Source organism: Anomalospiza imberbis, chromosome 14 (genome assembly GCF_031753505.1).
Source record: "Anomalospiza imberbis isolate Cuckoo-Finch-1a 21T00152 chromosome 14, ASM3175350v1, whole genome shotgun sequence".
NCBI lineage: Eukaryota > Metazoa > Chordata > Aves > Passeriformes > Viduidae > Anomalospiza > Anomalospiza imberbis.
This window is the reverse complement of record NC_089694.1, coordinates 7978746-7992929: the sequence shown is the minus strand read 5'-3', so window position 1 is coordinate 7992929 and position 14184 is coordinate 7978746.

Genomic DNA, 14184 nt, shown 5'->3' with positions numbered 1-14184 from the left:
ATATTGAATTTCTGGCCACACACGTGGGCTGTGAACGCTTTGCTGCTTCTCTGCACACCTCCAGTCCCTCTGCTCCCTTCAGAATTTTGGGTGTGATTCTGTGGCCATGTGGACCAAGTAGGTTTTTGTATTTCTTTCTTTTCTGACACATTGTAACAGCACTCTCAGTTTTATCTAACACTGTGGATAATTCTACTGAAGACAAAACCTTAAATTTAAAAAAACGTTTTTAAAAAAGAGGAAATTGTTTTCTGGTTGAGGTGCTTGCCAGTACATATAAATTCAGGACAGAGTCTACTTCCCTATAAAATTTTGATGGTATTCTTTGCTGGAAGGCTGACAAGACATAGAATTCCACATTCAGGAAATGTTTGACTCCATGATGTATTTATAATTAAATTTATTTCCCTTGAATGCAACTGAGCATCTCCCTGGCTTATTGCACAAGACAGCTGCATGTTAAGGATTATGTCTGTAGAATCAAATAGATTGATGACATGATTTAGGATCTATCTGAAAAGATTAATTGATTAAAATATATCTTACATGATTTGCCTTAATTCTCTGAGGAGAACCAGACCAACTTCACACCTTTGCTTTGCTCTAGAAACCTCATTGAAAGAGAGGAGGGGAGAAGGAATGTTTGTTTCATATAGTTAATTAAGAGCTCTGAATGTTCAATAAATTATTATTCTTTGGAGGGAAAATGTGAAATAATTATTGTCTTATTCCTTGTTGTCTAGTTCACTTTTTTTTTTTTTTTTTTTGCTTCTTTATGAATCAGCAAGGTGGCTGCAGCCCTCATGGTGGGACTTCCAGGTCCCAACAATTTACCTGACCAGGTCTCCCCCACAATGCCCACACCACACACATGCAAAAGGCAAAATAAATTTTCTATCTCTGGGAATTTTGTGCTGCTCTACACAGCAAATCCCACAGATTTGTCTGGACAATGAGAGATGAGATGTGAGCCTTGCCCTGAGCTCAAGGATCTCCAAGGTAGGTGCAGCCCATGTAACACTCACACAGCTGACACTGCCATTTCCCACATTACCACTTTGTCTTTGAGCTCAAAATTGCACAGACAATTAAGAAATTTAATTTCAAATATGACATTTTTTTTCTCTCAGTAATACCTGGGGAGCTTTCCCTGCAATGTGCATTTTCTATCATACAGAGCTTTTCCAGAGGATTTTGGTGTTTGTTGGACAATACAGAAGCTGGCAGCCAGCTCTGAGCTTGCACATCAGGTTCACTTTGGCTCCCAGTGACCACAAAAGTTCAGTAATGGCTCGGTGGAGTTACAGATCCTCAGGCTACCAAGCTGCACCTACCAGGGTTCCCTGGCAGAGGCTCAAAGGATGGCAAAACATCACTCATTGTATTGCTCAGGTACTCTGTCACATCACTTGCCTTTGGAACAGACAGCAAAGGCAGCACTACACCTCATCTTCAGAACAAACCAGCAAGAAGTACATTCAGCTGTAGCAGCAGGGGCATGTTGGTATGCAGAAGCTCACTCTTTGGCTTGGATTTGGGCCAGAAAACAATATCTAACATACCTACTGGGGTGGGAAATGGGATTTTAAATCTCAGAGTCTTCCGCCAGGTAATTAGATGGACAATAAAATTCACACCCCCTCTCCCAATAGGTAGCCAGAGGCTTTTCAGTGATTTTTTCTTTGTAATATCTTTAATGAAAGTAGCATTGAAATGTAATATCACATCACCTACAGTTTGAACAGAACTTTAAACTGCATCGTCTTAAAATTAATTATATATTTAATTACTGCGTCCTTGTAGATACATTTATAACTATCTACAAAAATGACAAGTTGGCCATAAAAACAATGAGGTGTAAAGACTTACAAGGGCAGCATAATTTAGAATCAAAGTGTGTTATGTGGCTGTTCCAGTACAAATGCCTGAAAGTTTAGTGCCACAGTTTCTCTGCTATATAGTCATCACATAAATATTTGTGTCTGTAGAAAGAGTGATGTTCTTGCAAGGACACGATTTGTACAACATTTATATATAATTTGGCTTCAAAATAAACAGCCACCATTTGCTTTCAGTTCAGATCTGGCATAAAGCCACTAAATTTGCTCCAGATTTGAACTGCAAGCAGGAATTTTGCCCACTGCTTCTGTAAGGCAGCTAATTTGCCAGTATTGTGTTTTTGTTCTGTGCCAGCTAATTTGGATACAACAGATTGGATTTAAGGGTCAAAAAGTCAAGAAAATTGACTAACTGAAGATGATGAAATATTTTTTCAAAACTGATTTAAGATAATTGAAACAGCTCAGAGAATCATGGAACATTTTATGAAATCTGTATTTCATAGAAGGTAAAATTGAATCTAGGTGCCAGCAGCAGCCTGACATTGGTCTTAGCACGCCTGCCTCAAATCAGTGTTTTCATCAAAAACTATTTTACTTCTGGCAATGCTGATGACAAAGGAAAAAAAATTACATCTGTACCCTAAAGTCCACAAAAACAGACACCAGAAAAAGAGCAAAGAACCAAAGATCTTTCCTGACCCAAGCCACAGATCTGTTTGGAAACCGCCTGTAGCCAGATGTCAGACTGCACACAAGCCTTTTCTCCAGCACAGCAATGATGAACCAAAGTCTGGAATCCAAGCAGCCTGGAAAGAGCAGTTTGCTTTCATTACAGCCCAACCACATGTGCAGCATTTCTCAACAACCCAATACAACTTCTCTTTCCACCGTGGTGAGGACAATGAATGTGTGTGTTTCTATTGCAATAGAAGTTACAAAGACAAGCAAAAAGGCTTTCTAACCTGGGGTGATACAAAGGGAATTACTAACTCCACAAGGCAGGCAACAACGGCAGAACTTGGAGGCACTCTCCATGTCTGTGGAGCTGTGGCAGGATGGCAAGAGCCCTGGCTAGGAGTCCTGGTGATGTGAGGAGGATTTGTAAAGCACAAAGAAAATGGGCCTCGGCATCAGACTAAAGCCACTGCACATGAACTGGGCTAATTAGTGCTTATTGACACTTTGTGGCACAGACACTCATATTCTTGCGTGGGAGTAAATCAGCAAATCCATTCACAGGCTGGCAAACCACTCTGGGGACAGAAGCTGACACCTGAGTGAGTTGTTCATCCTGGTGACAGGACACAAAGAAAGGCAGCCAGTGTGTGGCTCCTGCAGTTTTTCTGAAAAAGGTGCTGCATCTCATTCTGCTCTTCTTGTCCCCCAAAGTGCTCTCTGGGTGTGGGATGAGAAAAATGCCACCCCACCTGCTGTCCTCAACACTGCCCTTCAGTGAGCCCCCAGTGCTCTGAACGCCTCACCTCGCCCCGCTGCACGAGCACTGCAAGGGCAGCTTTTCATCCTGTGCTGAGGGACACAGGGTCACCAGGCTGCTCAGTCCTGGGCACGTTAGTTGTATGGAAAATTCCTCCTGGTTAACTCTTGTAAGGCATCTCTGACCCGGGCAGAGCCCTCGGGCTGAGCGTGCCATGAAGCTCTTAAGTGCTCTCATGCTCAGCAGAGTGAGGGGCCCCTGAGGGCTGAGAGCCATCAGACCACCTGGGAACACCAGCAGTGCCATGTGAGCCTCAAGGACAGACCTACAGGATCACGGGAAACAGGGCTGGGAGGCACCTCACAGGTCCAGCTCATACATGTTCTTGCCTAGGGCAGGAAGAGCTGAACCTCTGCCTGTGAGATGCCTCATCTGTCCTTAACCACCTCCTCAGACTACTCAAGTACTATATTGCTCACTAGGAAGTTTTTACAGCTGTCTGGTTATGATTGTCCCTTCACAGCTCACCTCTTGCCTTTCCTTCTTTGCTGATGCCAAAAATCTGCTGTGCCACATTTAATGTATTTGCTCCTGGGAGGGGTCCCAAGGTTTGGACAGATATACCCAGGAGCAGAAGCAGAGCCCACTTTGTCAGAACTCCACAACAGCAGAGAAACAGAGAGGAGGAAGATGAGGGGCTCTGCCACTGGAGAAGCACAATGACCCAGAGCAAGGCAAACAAAGGTCACAGCCAGCATCAGTTCTGGTCCCAGGGAAATGAGAATTACCTGCTAAACACTTTGTGGTTTTGTAGTTATCTAACACAGACCCAAGGAAGGCCCATTTCTGTAGAAATTTGTGCTAAAATAATCCATAAATGCCGTTTTCCCAGCACTGCTGTCAGAGCCCTGCAATGCCAGAGTTGCACTAGCATCAAATGCCACTGCATCATTCCTCCATTGCATCACCAGCACAAGTACCCATTCTAGGCAGGGTTGCCAGCCCAGAATAACGCCAGAGACTGTGCTGACCATCCGCCATCCTGTTACATGCACCGCAGTTAATGTGTTTTGTGCAAATCTCACATATACCAGTGTTGCAGCCAAAGGTTTTTCAGCAGTCCAGTAGGACAAATGTATCTGCTCCAGTCCAAAAACTCCACACAGTGGGAGATTAAAGACGTTACACCTAACAGTAAAAAATATCTTCTGTTTCTAGTGACAGCTCAATAAATGTTACCCAGAGAAGATGATCTAGGTTTTTCAGGGTGGTGGAGAGCTGTTCTAGATAATTATCATACCAAGAAAGTAAATGTACTTGGAGCCCTTTGTTTTCTATATAGAAACATGAAATCATTTAGATTGGAAAAGGCTTTTAAGATTATCAAGTCCAACCAAGAACGTAACACTGCCAAGTACCTCCACCATGTCCCTAAGTGCCACATATCACACACTGGGGACAAATTAAAAGCAGTTCTATATGGTTGGAAGTAGTCCTGAGTGCATTTGTACACATAAACACCTATACTGACAGTTTTTGCTTGGAGGGACCCTTTTTCAAAGTCTGCCTGTAAGAGGCAGGTAGGTTTTGGTAAATCAGAGAGGAGCTTGGATACAGACGCTGAACAGCACCAGAGGAGGATGCAGGTCCCAAGAGGGTTGAATCCAGTCACACAGCCAGCTGAGGCACTGCACTATAGCCATCTTGCCCAAAAACCCCATCCTGGCAGCATTCAGCATAACATCCACCAGGAAATTCCAGCCTTCTCTCTTCCAGGAGTCTCCAGCTGCTAAAAGGCACTGAATTCAAGGTGGGAACTTCCATTGCATCTCTAGCATTGGCATCCTACTAGAATTACTTTAGGCTTTGTCCCTGGGGGGAAACCAGGGACAAAGCATTTGCATTATGCCTAGCAAAAATTCCTCCATCCATCCTCCAGAATGCATCATCACTCTTGATAAGGGCTTTCCAAGTCACCAGACTCATTGGAAAGGAAGGTGAGCTGACCCATGAATGCTGCAGCTCTAAAGGCTCTTTGCTAGAAACACCATCCAGGAGGCACAAGGGCAGGAAGGCTGAGTCCAGAACCCTGGGTGACATGCACTGGACTGACCCTGTCCCTCAGGCCATCTGCCCCATGCCCATTACTGCTGAGAGCAGGGAGCTGCAGAAGCAGGGGGAAAGGAGACAACATCTTTGTGGAGGTATCAGGGACAGAGCCAAGAAACAGGGGATCTCCAAATGTCTCTTGGGGCTTCCCGAATCCAACACAGTAAGATTAAATTCAGCATATTACAGTTTCCTTGGAATGGATAGCAAGAGGATGTTTAGGGGCCAGTAGAATAGACACAGAGAGAAAGCCACTGATAATTTTGTGGGGCATGCTCTAGAAGTGTATACTCATACACTACAGCAAAATGCATTACCCTATCTTACCTTTTGTACTGTAATAGCAAATTTCTTGTTTTGCTAATGGAATGTGCAAATGCGGCAGGAAGTCTGAACCCAGACTCACAGGGGCTATTTTTACAGCTTGTAGAATCAGAGAAAAATACCTCCCAGAGACACAAGGCAATGCAATCAGCCATGGCCAGCAGTTGGCTGCTCCCTTAATGAGCATGTCTCAAAAAGGACACTCCAAGCATAGCTCTGCTCCTATTGTGTTCTAATCCCTCCCCACATCAAATGGCAAAAATATTTATGCCTGCTGTATTACATTAAAAATCTATATTTCTGAAAATTAATGAGTAATGACATGACACCAGGCATGATAATTGAACCTCAGGGCCCAGCCCTGTTGAAGCTGTTTTAGAGCTGCCTTACTTTTGGGGGTTAGAATAACCTCCAGATGGCATTGGGGATGTTAAAAATAAAGAGACATCCAAGCCTATAGACTGACTTTCCACCAAGGGATATGTCTAATTATACATCCACTTTGCTTTCCCTGCAATGTATTGGAAGCAATTATTTTAAATAGATAAAGGATGTCAGTGAGGTTCAATTTGCCTCTCTGTCTATCAGCTGTGCAATATGAGCATGTACAGAGTAAAGCCTTAGTCATGGATGTGGCTATGTCCTGAAGTTGTATTCTGACATTTGTGAGTCTCATTCAATGTGCTCCCTTCATTGGTTTGTTTTTTGTAATTGCAGCATGTGAAGATTTTCAAGATTTTCAATTCCATTCTTGGCATTTAATTTGAAGTGATCCTGAGTTTAGTGCCAAGACACGTATTGGAAATGACCTTCAAGCTTGAGAGAAAATAATTTCATTTTAGAATCTGTCAATAAGCAATAGGCAGAAGCTTTATACATTTAGTAGCATCTATCAAACATTTTCCCTTAAGAACTTGCTGACCTTCTTGGCAGAGGCCATTCAGCAACACACTTCTATTCACCTCCTTTATCAAAGAGATGGGATTGCTACTAAGCCATTTCTGCACTCAGAAATTAGGTCAGCTATCAGCAGCAACAGATTACAGAGCTTAAATGATCTGTTCTCTCTGCCTGATGAAAGGGAAGTGTAACAGGGGCCTTTCAGAGCCTTACAGGGCATCCTCATCTCAGCTCTGCTCCTGCATTACATGATTATACTTTTTAAGGACAACAATTTTAAAAGGAGGCTATTTAGCAGCCAACTGTAAATCCATCCAACAGTTGTTACATTCTGGTTTTGCTAACAGGAGGCTGGCTAACAGCTGATCAGATAATTTGCAGTGAATATTCAGAGGAGTACCTCAGGCTTTACAGCTGTGAAAGCAGGATCAGATCTGGAACAGAATTGGTCCCAGTGAATTACACAAGCACATTTGATAGAGAATTCATTTTGCACATCACAGGAGGGAAGGAGGAAGTTTTGAGTGACAGCCTCTTCAATAATAAGGTTTTGATTGCACAGTAGAAAAACTACAAATTAAAATTTTTAGAAAGCAGGTGATAAATTAAGAAAAGTAAGTGTTCTCAGATGATTTAAAGCTCTAAAAACACATTCCATGCATACATTAGTTTTAGCAGAATGAAATTACCATGTTTCCAAAATTAATTCAGTAGCAACAAGCTTAACAGAAGGTAAACAGTTGCAAGTATGTCCCAGTAATTTATTTCATAGCACACATTCATTTTGTGCAAGAATCCCCTTTGCATTCTCACCAGTAGTCGGCTTTGAAATGTTTCAGCTAGTTAGGGATGCTGCAGACACTCAGCTCACAGATATCCCTGTCACAGAAAGGTAACTTGCAGATGTCCACAAGCCCTGAGCAGATGGTGCACTGAAGAATTTCTGCATACTGAGGGGCTGTTCAGAGTTAAAAGGAATTTTTATGAGACCACCAAGAAGTTGCTGCAAGCACAGCTAATTTCTAATTATCCGACTTTCAGCATGAATAGAACAAGCCCTCTGTGTTGTGCTTCAGCACACTGGGGTGGGAAAAGACTTCAAAACAAAGTATCAGCAACACCAGAGCAGAATCAAACTGCTGTGGTTTTCCTGAGCCCAAATCCTCACTCCTGTCCTCCCCAAGTCTCTGCTGGAAAAGGATGGATCTGTCTCCGAAACCCCTTCGGATTTATGGGCACTGAGAATGTATGGAACAACAACAAAAACAAAAACAAATCAACCTTTTTCATTTTAAAAAAACTATCAAAATTTTTGAGGCAGTAATTGTAGCTGAGACAGATTTTCTCCAGATGTTGAAAATAATAGTTTCCCTTGCATGACAAAATAAGTTTGCTAACTTTCCCGTCTACTATTTTTTAAAATTCTCAGCAGTGCTGCTAAGTGGAATTTAAGAAGTTAAAACTGACAGGTGGTTGTAAGGAAACCATTGCAAACTTGCAGATGCACCAATGGAATTCAGAGTTTTATACAGGACGTATTTTGGAATGGAGATACTTAAATCTGGAAGCATAAACTTCTAGAACAGCAAATACATATTTTGTAAGCTCATAAAGATTCGTTGCTATTGTGTTTGTACCATCCCACAGGCTTAAAAGATTTTTTAAGGTTATTCTGTTTAAAGATGAAAGTAAAAGCATATAATTACATAAAATGTAAATAAGAGATCACTTACAGTTCTCCATCCTGTGCGTTATCTTTGGCAAGTAAACAGAGTATTCACAAGTAATAGGCATTAAAATGCTCTTTTTCTTTTGTTGTTTCATTTTTCATACATAATGTTAGACATAATTTTCACTCAGTGTGAAAACAGGTATTTTCAAATGTTAATTGGTACTAAAATTTTCATTGAAGCAAGAGGACCTATCAGAAAAATCTTCATTAAAATCTCATTATTTTCTTACCAGGTTTATCCTGGGAGATTTTTTTCATTATTTTAACAGCTAAATAAGAAAAAAATAGGCTTTTTGTAAAAAAAAAAAAAAAGACAAGGTATACATTTTAACCCTTAGTTAAAATGACAACAGCCTCCCTTACAACCCCAGCCACTTCCACCCCAGGTCTGTACTTTCCTCCCTGCACCACACCTCCTCTATGTGCTCCTGTTTAAAGTATCACTTAAGCTGATTTTTTTTTAAAGAGAAGGTCCTGATCCTCAGATTTAAAAAAAAGCCCTTTTCAGTCTGCATCTCCATGAAACATTAAACTACATGCACATACATTGAACTGGGTGCACATTAAGAGAACTAGAGCAAATCCAGCTGCAAAATAGTTGTGAGTGGAGACAAAACTTTCCCTTTGGGGTTAATGCAACAGCAGTAAAACCAACGCACCTTCCTGGTTTGTCTGTTTGCTTATTATTAACTGATTTTCCTATTAAAAAATACAAATTTTGTTATTAAACATTCAATCATGCTTATAAATAATAAAGCAAAATTCAAATATGGTCTTTCTCTCTAGTCAATTCAGAGCCCTAATATCAAGTGCAGATATTCCCTGCAAAACTTTCAGATTTTTAACTAATTATGTTGTTAATCAAGAGCATGGCTGCACTTTGATTGCACTCAGTTATCTCTCATCTCTTTCTTCTCAAAGCAGTAGAAAAAAATCCAGAACAAAAGGTTCACATCTCTCACAGCTCTTTATGCACATCTAATTAATCTTGGGACTATTAAAATTCAATACAATGAGAAAGTGGCCAATACCATAATCAGATAAACGAGCTCACACAGTAGTGAAACAATCAAATCAAACAAGCTTCATCAAATATTGCTCAAAAGTGACAGAATAAATATGTTTCAATGCCTGTTCTCAAATTCCTTGATGATGTTCTGATAGCCTTGTCCAATCCTTCAGGGAACAACAGTGGTGTCTCCTGCTGCATGTGATGCATTATCTACCCTTTCAAACACAGAGAATTATCTCTAGTACCTTTCTGGATCAAATATTTCTTGAAATTCTAAAGCAACTAGAAATGGCTGTTCCTGCTTGAAGACAACTCAGCATCTGCAGATCAAAGGAGCTAAACAAACATTTCCTCTCCCAAACCCAACAAGAAAATCTTTCCAGTAACAAAGAGATTCACTACATAATTACCACATGTTCCTTATCTCTCAGCAGCTTTAGATTTTACATTCAGAAGTGTAATGGACATTATTTGGAACAGGACATTATTTCTGTCTTGATAATCGAGTTATGTTTAGAGCCTGACATCACAGATTAATGAAATCCTCCCGAAATGCAATGATGAGAGAGCAACTGAGTAGGTTATTTTTGCCAGTTACTTAAGACAAATGGGGACAGCTTCTCTGAGAATAAATATCTGCTCCTCCACAGGAGAACTGTCTCCTATAGGCCTTCCAATAGTCTAATAGCAGTGCTGAAGACTGAAAAAGAATATATCCACTGTCTTGAACAGGCAGGCTGTGGGTTCCTATGGAATAATGGCTGATTAAGAGGGCTGTTATTCTTCCTGTGGTATGTATGGGTGACATGGTGAAAGGTTCTGTGGTTAATGCCACGTGAGCTCATGAACTGAAATCATGTGAGGTACTCATGGGATACTGGCATTAATTTATAAGTGGAGGAGGAAAATGAGTCCATCCTTAACTGCCTCCTGTGCTTTACCTCATCTGCTTACTACCTCTACCAGCCACCATCAGAGGCAGTTTGCTGGGATTGCTCTGCTGGCAAACCTTCCCACCAGAGCTGATGCAGTTTGTACAGACAGCGACCAATAAATTCATACCTCTAAAAAGCACCTCTGAGAACCCATAGGAGACATAGCAAAATCACTTTTGGGTGACCATATTCAGACTAAAATTCTTGTCAGCATCACATACATTGATTGAGTTCATAATCCAAAAAGTCCTGGGAGAAAATCATTACCTGTGAGCAGGCATTGAGGTATGTGCTTCCCAGAGCAGAAGTCCCTCTACCTGCCCAAAGATGTTCCCATTCAGATCAGGAATATTTTTTCCAGGCTCTCCAGCAGATGAGATTTATATCTCACGTTTGTGTAGGTGGCTACTTTTATGAACCCATTCAATAACAGCTTGGGAGAATTCGTCAGCATGATTGAAAATATGAAAGTGCTACAAATGAATGCCCTTTCCAGTGTTTCATAATGCACCTGAGAGTTATCAGTAGAAATCTGAAAAGCGCATTTTAATTAAAATTAAACTTAAGTATAAACTGGATTTTTTTTAACTTAGATCTCATTACAACCCAGTACATCCCTCCAGGTGAAGAATTGGAGCTGTTTAAGGTTTCATCATGCTGGGAAGTTTTTACTGCTGTTAAGCCCAGTAAAAAAGGGAGATGGCCCAGGCTGCTGCTCCTTTGAGCTTCACACTGGTTATACTGGGGGTGTAGAAACCCTTCATGCAGTGAAGCCCAGTGCATAAGCAGCTGGATAATTTCAATTGACTTGAAAATCTCTGTGCCCTTTTCCCCCCACATTCCTTGCTGTTGGGACTAGTGCTGGGATTGAGGAGACCACAGCTTTATCCTGGTTTCTGCAGCAGTGTCCCTGTGTGACCTTGCATATTCTCCACTCACATATGCTATAATCCAGGGAAATTCACTCTCCTCTTCATATAACACAAACCCCCAATCCCAGCCTGAAGCCAACCAACAACGGGCTTGATTAGGAGGGAAAAGTACAGCAAAGCACCAACAGACACCAGCACATGTAGCCCAGCACACTTTGCATTTCTCCTGCTTTCCCTGCCCTGGGCACCTTCAGCACCCTGTTTCACTTCTTTCTCAGATGTCAGTGTAGCATCAAAATGGCAATTTCTTCCTCTACTGAACTGCTGTCAATACCCAGGCACACACAGCCCTTCCAAGAAGGGGAGGGTGACAGCATAATTGCAATTCTCAAGGGTCCTTCCAGCTTGTATCTGTTTTAGCAGTGCTCATAAATTCCAGGGTTTGGCAAATTTTATCTGTCAATTCATATTAGTCCCAAGTTAAGAATATGCTACTTTTTACAGTTTGCTGTCTAAAAATCCTCTACTCAAAAATGTTACCATCTTACCTCCAAATATCAGTAATACTTAGACCAGTTGAAAATTACAATCAAGTATCACAAAACCCATCTCAGCTTTGGGAAAGGCAGAGTGTTTTCCCCTGCCCTCATGTCATTAGTGAATTAGGCAGTTTCCAGAAAAGCAAAGAACTGGGAAGTTTTTGCACCTGGTTATGAGCACTTTTCATGCTCTCAACGCTGCTTCTTCAGCAGGAATTCAGCATCAGGAAATAACAGACTCTTTATCTGTTTTCCCTCTTTCCTTAAGCCATATCCCTCATTGCTTCCCACTGAGCAAGGGCTTTACTTTCTCACCCCATGGTCCAATTTCCTGAGTTCACACAGTGCTGTCTGAATAACAGCATCCCAAATTGCCTTTTTCTGGTTGTGCGGTCACACACACACTCCCCATAACAAGCAGTCAAGGTTATGGTTGTCCTGACATGGGGAGAGGAGGAACAAGCTGCATAACTCAGAGACAGCAGTCCACTGAGAAGCTGGGCTTCCACCAGCAAAGTCTTCTTCATGATTATGGATCCTCCTGAGGATGTGGAGAGACTCTTCTAACAGACCCAAGGGTTTGGGAACAGCCCTGCCACCCTGACTGGTAAATCTGCATTGCTGCAGGCTTGGCTTGTCCCCACAACAGCTGTAAATTTGCCCTCTGTGCCCTTTGCCTGGAAATGTGGAGACAGTCTGGTGTGCCTGAGTCAGCAGAGAGGGAAGGAGGGATGGAGGCACAGGGTCAGCATTACCTCCTCTGCAGTGGGGTTATTCTCCACTGAAAAAGTGAGAATTTTGTCCCACGGGATTTCTGCCAAAGTCATGGATTGCAAAGGTCAGCCCAGAGGCAATGCAGGATCTTTGCTGTACCTCCATCCGTCCAAAACTTTTACAGATGCCTGACTTCTCACTGCATGGGCTGTAAGCACAAAACCACCTGCTAACTCAACCAGTGCTGGAGGTCCCCAGTCCCCAAATGCCAGAGAAATGCAGGGCTGAACTCTGACCATCATGAAAGAAACTGGAGAAACCTCACTGTGTCTGCAGACTGAGCCCCCTGCCACTATAGCAAGCAAATAAATCCCACTGCCTAACCCATTCATGCCTCACATTGTGCATTTCCCAGCGTTTTTCCCTTTAACTACAAAGCTAAATTAATATCAAAAAGAAAAGGGGACCAGATATGCCACCTTGGTTGCCAGGGAACCTTCAAACACAGAGGTTCCTTTCAGCAGGCAGCAGCCTGGCTGCCATCCTGTGTGCAGCAGGGCTGCTCTGATGCTGGAATAGCTCAAAGTATTTCTTACAAAATAATGAGTGTTGATTTGGCATGTTTGGTGTGTTTTTTTGTAGTGGGGGTTGCACAGAAGTGGTTCCTGTGAGGAGCTGCTGGAAGCTTCCACCATGTCTGACAGAGCCGATCTCTGCTGGCTCTGGAGATGGACATGCTGCTGGCCCAATTAGAGAGGCTGGTAACGCCTCTGTGATGGCACATTTAAGAGGAAAATCAAAACAGCACGCTGGCAGTTTTGTCCGGGCTGGCGAGGTGCCCCTGGGAAGAGGAAGGAGCTGAGGGTGGGGGGAAGGTGTTTTAAAGGCTTATTTTGCTTCTCATTATCCTTCTCTGACTCTGTTAAGAATAAATTTACCCTATACCTTTAAATTTGAGCCTGTTTTGCCCTTAGAGTGTTTTCTCCCCATCCTTATCTCAACTCATGACCCTTTGTTAATTTTTTTTTCCCTCTCTTCTGCCCAACTGTAGCAGGAGAAGGTGAGCAAACAGTTTTCATGGGTGCCTGGCATTTGGCCAGTGTCAAACCACAACATCACGGGAAGGTCAACATCACAAATACCTGGTGCCTTCAGCATTTTCATGGCACCTGTGAGTATTTAACTTCTCCATGGAGAGTTACACAGCACCCAGAGTGGCTTTGCTGAGATTGCAGCACTTGTCCCCTCCACTGCAGTCCTGGAACCCAGAAGAGCTGCTGCAAAACCCAAATGCACCAGACAGTCAGAAGGGCAGAAAGACAAGATGTCCCACGTGCACCCTCCTCCTCCTCACAGGCGTCTTTCAGCCTTCTCCTGAGCAAGCAACAAGGCTTGGGGACAGCAGCCATTCTCAGCAGCTGATTCTTCCAAGAGCAGGAAAGAAGCCTGCAGCACTTCCTGCACTGGAGAAAATCAGTGAGGGAGAAACCTGTTTAGTAGATCTGCATAAGCAGTGTCATCCTAGAGCCTCCCAAAACTGCTTCTGTGGGAACCAACACTCCTGGTCCTTGGAAGCACCAGAAGAGATCTCAGCATCTGAATTTTCTTATTCTGGTGTTGTTTCTTTCTGAAAATAGGATTTCCAAGTAGCTTAAACTCCCAGCAACAGCCTAGGGAGTTGAGTTTATTCATATATATATATATATATATATATATATATATATATGCATATAATTGGTTCTGCAGAAACATGTGGAAAGTCAAAATGACA